Source organism: Theropithecus gelada, chromosome 10 (assembly GCF_003255815.1).
Source record: "Theropithecus gelada isolate Dixy chromosome 10, Tgel_1.0, whole genome shotgun sequence".
Lineage (NCBI taxonomy): Eukaryota > Metazoa > Chordata > Mammalia > Primates > Cercopithecidae > Theropithecus > Theropithecus gelada.
The window spans coordinates 81,639,789-81,647,534 of record NC_037678.1 but is presented as its reverse complement, the minus strand read 5'-3'; the positions used below and the strand labels follow the sequence as shown (position 1 = coordinate 81,647,534).

The 7,746-nt window shown below is 38.2% G+C and overlaps 1 pseudogene; it reads right to left on the bottom strand.

The window, feature by feature from the left end:
* Positions 1–2,611: 2,611 nt before the first annotated feature.
* LOC112632496 lies at positions 2,612–4,909 on the bottom strand (annotated as a pseudogene).
* Between the last annotated feature and the right edge of the window lie 2,837 nt (positions 4,910–7,746).

Genomic DNA, 7,746 nt, shown 5'->3' with positions numbered 1-7,746 from the left:
AGACTCCATAGAATCAGGTAACCTGGAAGGGTGTATTAGACAATGCCTATATTTTCATTTAAAATATACAGTAATTTTTTTGGTGTATTTTAGTCCTTTGCAATTTTTCTCTACAAAAGAAAACTCAACTAAAATTATGTTTGTATCTCTAGGGTTATATAAAACAGAAAAGGCAATAGTGTTCTTCTCCTGCATCTGTTTGCCAAAAACAACATAATAGAACAACAGATGGACTAAGTAGCAGACACTTGAAAGCTAGAGAAATCAAATGGAAGAAAAAGTAAACTTTAAAATATTCTTTGCTTAATCATTGTCCTTATAGCATTTTACTTTGTGTTTCACATTGTGGAAAATTTTAAGAGAAAAATACTAAATGGACTGAGCTGTCTTAAGCGCCCCGTTTTCATTTTACAACCTTTTCAACATTTTGGAATGTCAGAAAAAGCAATATAAATCTAAAGCCTTGCAGAATAATGTGGAAATCTTGTGACAATTTTTCATGGAAGGATGAGGACACACCACAATGGATTCTACATGGTATGCCTTCCTAATAGCCCTTCTTATATACCATCCCCCGAAATGTTCCACTCCTAATAGCTCTTCCTAAATCTTTTCTCTCTCACGTACTCTCCAAAGTTTCCAGTTGTATTAGTTCTTCTCTCTACCTCTCCTATCTTTTCTCTTTTTGTTCTCATGAAGATTAATTGCACCTTCTCAATTCTTCACGTCTTCTCTCCTTCCACAACAATACCCTGATAAACAAACCAAGTAAATACTGTTTCTTTTACCCTCAGGAAGAAATGGAGCAGGTGATCACAAAAACTTGTAATTTGGTATTTTCCTCCACACCACACTTTATTTTTAACCTAAAGATTAAATATGTTTGCTATATGTCTTGGAATATAAATAGCTACTGCACTGTAATTTTGAATAAGTACACCATAAATGATATCAATTTTATTAAACTTGTGTAAAGTAGTATTTCTATACTTCATCTAAATGTCAGCTGGGTTCCTCCCCATACTTCCAAAATTCAGGTAGGCGAAGGGCTGTATTAGTTTGCTGTGGTTGCCATGACAGAGTACCATTGACTCTGTGGTTTACAACAGAAATTAATTTTCTCACAATTCTGGAGGCTTGGAAGCATAAGATCAAGTTGTTGGCAGGTTGGTTTCTTCTGAGGCCTCTCTCCTTGGCTTGGAGATGGCCCTTTCCTCCCTGTGTATGTCTAAATTACCATTATAGGTAATTTGTTTAGTTTAATGTTTATGATTTTTATGGAGAAAATAAACATAATGCACACATTTAAAATGTTCTTCATTTATCTTTGCATTAGTGCTTAAAATACGTATTTCTCTTTCAAGATGACATTTAAAAATTATTCTAATACAATAGCAGCAGAAATACAATTCTGCAATATTTAAGAGCTAAACTGGAATCCATAATTAAGCTATTCTTATGTTTAGAATTGTGATTTTGAGACCAGGCATGGTGACTCATGCCTGTAATCCCAGCACCTTGGGAGGCTGAGCTAGGTGGATCACCTGAGTTCAGGAGTTCAAGACCAGCCTGACCAACGTGGTGAAACCCTGCTCCTACTAAAAATACAAAATTAGTCGGGCATGGTGGCACATGCCTGTAATCCTAGCTACTTGAGAGGCTGAGGCCGGAGAATCACTTGAACCTGGGAGGTGGAGGTTGCATTTAGCCGAGATCATGCCATTGCACTCCAGCCTAAGCAACGAGCAAAACTCAGTATCAAAAACAAACAAAGAAACAAACAAACAACACAAAAATTGTGATTCTGAAATAAATACCACTACCATGTAGCTCTGCTGTAAGCTTTCTAGATTTCGTTTATTATTTATTTATTTGAGACAAAGTCTCACTCTGTCACCCAGGCTGGACTGCAGTGGCGTGATCTCAGCTCACTGCAACCTCCTCCTCATGGGTTCAAGCGATTTTCATGCCTTAACATCCCGAGTAGCTGGGATTATAGGTGTGCAGCATCACATCTGGCTAATTTTTGTAATTTTAATAGAGACGAGGTCTCGCCATGTTGGCCAGGCTGGTCTCAAACTCCTGGCCTCAAGTGATCTGCCTACCTCAGCCTCCCAAAGTGCTGAGATTACAGGTGTGAGCCACTTTGCCCAGCCTAGGTTTGGTTTAAACACACACACACACAATTTCAGTTGTGGGTGGCTTTAGAAGTTATACTCCATGCACTTTTTTTAAAGAGTTCCAGAAGAGCCAACCAGTCCACAAGACAGGCAAAAAAGAGTTAAGCAGGATAAATAGGACTCCTACATAACATTAAAGCATGCAAAAATCTGCAGCAAACAGGGAGTACTTCAAGGTTGGCCTACTGTCTTCTTTAGAACTGATTTCATCTTAACATTTTTCAAAGGTGGACATTTTAGCATCATCAAGTCCATTTAGGTGACATGTTTCTTTTGTGTTAACTTGACTCTCCTGAGTGACCTAGTTAGTGAAGCAGTCATGGGTACTTTCGTCACCAAGCAAATCAAGCCTGCAAGAAAGGCAGCCAATGTTCAAAATACCATGTTATTGTTGAATACATTCAATTTATTTTCAACATAAACATGTAACCTCAATAATGAAATGTGTAACTAATGCGAGCTCCTCCAACAAGACCAAGACAGCATCTCTTCTTCTTGTAAGGCTTAGGTTTTGCCCAGAATTCCCAATATAGGGAATAGCCCATACCAAGAGTCATTGCTCGCACAACAAAGCCTTGGGTTGCCATACACATGTGGATCAGGTGAAGGAAGGTTTTCATATTTCCCCTGATCTTTAATTTGTTAATTCATATGCAACAATTGCTGCAAAACCTGCTATTCCAGTGGGGATTAATGGTGTATCTTCAGCTTTTCAAATAGGTTTTGATTCCTGATCTTCATTATATGAAGAAAGAAAAACATCTGTGTTGGTTGATATAGTGATTGCTTGAAGAATCTTCTGAGAGCAAGAACCTCTCACAATCCAAATGGCTTCTCCAATCTTTACAGTTTTCCATTTTTTTCTTATTATTGAGTTTTAGGAATTTAGGAATTTGTTATATTTTGGATATAAATCCTTTGTCAGATAAATGTTTGCAATTATTTTCTTCCATTCAGATAAGTTTTTAATTTTAACAAAATCTGACATAACTTTTTTTTTCTCTCATAGATTGTGCTTTTGGCATTATATCTAAAAACTCATCTCCTAATCCACATCATATAGATTTTCTCCTAGGTTTTCTTGTAGAATTTTTATAGTTTTACACTTTACATTTAGGTCTATGATCCATTTTGAGTTAATTTTTGTGAAAGGTGTAATGTGCTTATCTAGGTCCTAGGACCATTTGTTGAAGATCCTTTCTCCACTGAATTGTCTTTGAATCTTTGTCAAAGATAAGCTGACTATATTTGCGTGGGTCTATTTCTGGACTGGTTTTCATCGATATATGTAGAAAACTTACTGTTAGGTAGCTTAATACCTACTTTAGGTACTCAAATTTATTCTCTAAGAGGTAGAAAACAAGTGCCCCCAAGTCTGCTATCTCCCCAGAAGGAAAAAAAAAAGATAAAAATAAAATGCATTTAATTTCAATCAGCATGCATGTGTATGAAAATCTACCTCAAAATAGCTAAAATGGTAAAAGATGTGTTGCTATTTTAAAGTCAGAAGAGTTGGATTTGCCTCCGGCAGCTTTAAACTTCCAGGGTGTTATGGCTCACTAGTTTCAGGTTAGAAAATTAGAAATGCAAGGCATGTATGGTTTCAGTATCTGCCATTCTATCATAATTTCATAGTACAAGGGTTTCCAGGGAGGGACCTAAGGCAGAGGGTGGGAGGGAGGGGGCAAAAATTTATGGAGAAAAGAATGAAAGGTACCAAGAGAACTAGTCCAACTATCTGTCTTTATTTTTAACAGCTTTCAAAGCAAGTCATGCATGCTGAGCACTGCAAAAACACCAGGCATTTGTGGAGGGGGAAAAAAAAGTCTTCTGGGAATGCACCGCTTGAGGGGAGAAAATGGCTTCATAAAGAAATGATGCAAACACCATACTTTGCCCTGCCAGCAGCTTCTCTCTCAATTTGCAACTGCAGAATGAAATATCCACTACACCAAAGCCTCAGTCAGCTGCAAAAACAATGTATTGTAATCTGATATTTATTTTTTCTGAAATGGATCCACGGCCCTGACATTTCAGACTCTGAAGCTTTGCAAAGCACCCAGAGAGCCTTTGCTGTCCTTGGGGGAGTGCAGAAGGCCATGAAACATCCTCACTTTTGCAATATAATTTTTCTTCAAGAACCCACGCCAGAGTCGGATGAGTTTCCATCCAACTTTGGGAGGGAAAAACAAAAATGAATTAATTAAGCTTACCAGACAGCCTTCAAAAAGTGTAATGTCAGCCCTTTATTATGATATAATATCAGCCAACACTTGGTTCACTTTCCCTGGGAGATACTGGATTGGAACTGCTCATATGGAAGAAGCACTTGGCTGTCCCAGCCCATACACTCAAGTGATTTAAATCTAGTCTCAGGAGAGACTTGACATCATAAAAGGAAATTGTACTCAGGTTTTCTAATCTATGAAAACATTACCTCAATACTGCTAAACTTAAGCCTTACCACCATTTCCTTCTTTCCCTCTGTCACAAAACTTCATGGAAGAGGAATCAATGCTTCACTACTTCACCACCTAACATTTCCTTAACTCTGAGATCCACTGCCATAGAAAATGTGAATAATGCTCTTCCTTTAAAGGTCACTAAGGACCTCACATTCTTCCATCCAACATGTATTTTTCAGTTGCCGTGGACTTTACCATTAGACACCGCTTACCAACCTTTTTTTCCATTCCAAAGCTTTGTGTTTCCTTGCCTTTTGTGGACATGCTACCGGAAGTTTCCTCTTTGTCTCTTTTCGGTGCGTTTTCCAGACCCTTCCTTGTGCTCATTCTCCAAGGTTCTTTATTTCAACCTCTTATTCTTTTATATTCCTTTTCTCAACAAGCCCCCATTCCCATATTCACAGCTATCATCTCCTTGATGGCTGGCACTTTAGCAGCAATCTTGAATCATGAAGTACCCTTGAGGATGAAATTCACCAGTGGAGGATGCTGAAGCAGGGTATTAGAAGAAACTTGCCAACCTCCTGATTTCTTTTATGTAGTAGAATAAGCCCTGTGTGTTTAAGCCATTCTTCCTTTGAACTTCTTATTTTATGCAACAGAATCGAATTTAACTAATACAAATAGGTACCAGCCTGGGTATTTTGGCTCATGCCTGTAATCGTAGCATTTTGGGAGGCTGACTTACAAAGATCACTTGAGGCCAGCAATTAGAGACCAGCGTGGGCAACATAGTGAGACCTCATCTCTACAAAAAATAAAAAGATTAGCTGGGCATGGTAGCACAGGCCTATAGTCCTAGCTACTCAGGAGGCTGAGGTGGGTGGATTGCTTGAGCCCAGGAGTTTGAGGTTATAGTGAGCTATGATTGTGCCACTGCACTCCATCCTGGGAGTCAGAGCAAGACCCTGTCTCTTAAAGAAAAAAAAAGAGTATAATAATGCCTTGCTCATAAAGTCAGTATAAGGTTTACAAAATACATACAGGTCATGTATCTAGCTCAGAACCGGGCATAGCTTATGTTGCCAAATTTCACAGATATTATTACTATAAACTCTATGCCTATATTCTAGCTGTGGTATACACCATACCACAGACCATCAACTGTGTCCTAAACAAATCTCCTCAAAACCAATTTTTCCTGATCTCCTCCTTCTTCGGTTTATGACATGGCTAATCTCTTGTTGCTAATGAAGGTGTTGATTTTCCCATTCTTTCCCTTTTAATATTGAATCAGTTACTAAACCCTACTAATGTAGTCCTTCAAAGCATCTCCAATTACTTTCCTCATTTTTGTATTTCCCCTGCAAACTCCCTAGTAGGGACTTTCATTATTACCTACCCAAACTATTGCAACTGTCCACTCAGTTGTGCCCCCACCCTTGTGTATCTTCCGCTTTTCCAGATTATTCTATGGAAACCTTGAGATGAATATTCCAAGAGCCCTGCTCTAATCTTGTTACTCCTCAAATTGAAGACCTGAATAACATATGATTGTCCACTGAGCTAGATAACTCCCTCCTCAGCCTGGCTCTTGAGACCCCAACCTATCTTCTGACCTTGATCTCTGTCTCCTTACATGCTAGTCAGTCTAGACCCTTCCATTTGCCTTCTACTTTCTTAACTCTGTTGCTTGGCTCCTGTTTCACTCATCCAGAATGTTCTCTTACTCCATCCACTTCCTACATTTCCATTTCTTAGCGAACTCACAAAGCTGCATGGAAATATTGTCATTCCAGGACATCCTCTTTCCAAAATGGATGTTGTTTTCCCTTTACTTCAAGCATTTTGTGTCTGTCTTATGACATTTGTGTTATATTACTTCACAGCAGGGATTCTCAAAAATTGGAGAGTACCAGAATCACCTGGATGAATTTTGAAAACACAGATTGCTGTGCCCCACTCCCAGAGACCCTGATTTAGAAGGTCTATGGGGTGGAGCCTGAGAATCTGCATTTCTCATAGGATCCCAGGTGATGCTGCTGGTTTGGGGATATCACACACTGGGAACTGATTTATAGTGATTTGGATCTAATTCTCCTTCTATATTGTAAATGTCGTGAGATGGAACAATATGGCTTATTTTAACCTTTGTATTTCCTGTAGCTTTCAACACACAGTAGATACTTAATGACTATTTACTAATATTGAAGACCAAAATTTTGCTTTTAAACTTGACAGCCTTTGGAGTTACGTTCGGTTGTTGGTTCTCATCAGCCAAAAAGAACACATCTAAGTGCTTTTGCTGAGGACACAGCCGAATTCTTCCTAGTCTTTGCTGTTGTGTTTGGTCTGGGGATGTGAGCTCACAGTGTGTACTTGGAGAAATGTTAAGTATTGAAGGCAATGACATGAATTCAGTGAAAGCAGTAGTTGAAGGACTCCCCCAAAGAAATAGGATGACAAAAGTTCAATATTTGTGAAATTAAGGATGAAGGTTGCCATGGTAAGGTAACAACAGATTTGAAATCTATAATTGTACCTGGAGAGAGGCCTGTTAAGAGTCCCCTCCGTGTATTTTGTTCCCTCTTATGCTTTTAATGCTTCAGAAGCAAGTCACTCTGAATTCAAGTTCTGATTATAATTACCCTTATTATTATTCTCAGAATGTTCTTTGGAACCAACATGGTTTTTAGGGAAGAAAATTAATTGCAGCTTTTCTTGGTTTAGAAATGTAGGCAACCGGATATTCTGGCAAATTCACGTCCTGTCTTCCTCCCATGCATAGATAACAGACTTTCTCTTTCTATCTCTCTATCCAGTTTTCCAGTCAGGGTATTTTTTCAGGAGGATATTATGGAATTCTGCATATTGTAATTGTTTTTAAAGTCATAAGAAAATCAAGAACAAGTCAGCCAGAGAAACAGTAACACCACAATCATCTCCCCAGAGACCTTTGTTTTTAGGTTTTAATATTTCATGCCATACTTTTCATGAAGTGAATCCTATAAAAATAATGAAGGATTTACGGAGATCATTACAATAAAGGATACATATCAAATATGGATTTTTTTATTTTAAGGAGGCAATTTAATTATATCCAGATGGAACATTTAAAAAGTCACATCTATGCATCATCATCTTTCAGCAGTAGCACAGAT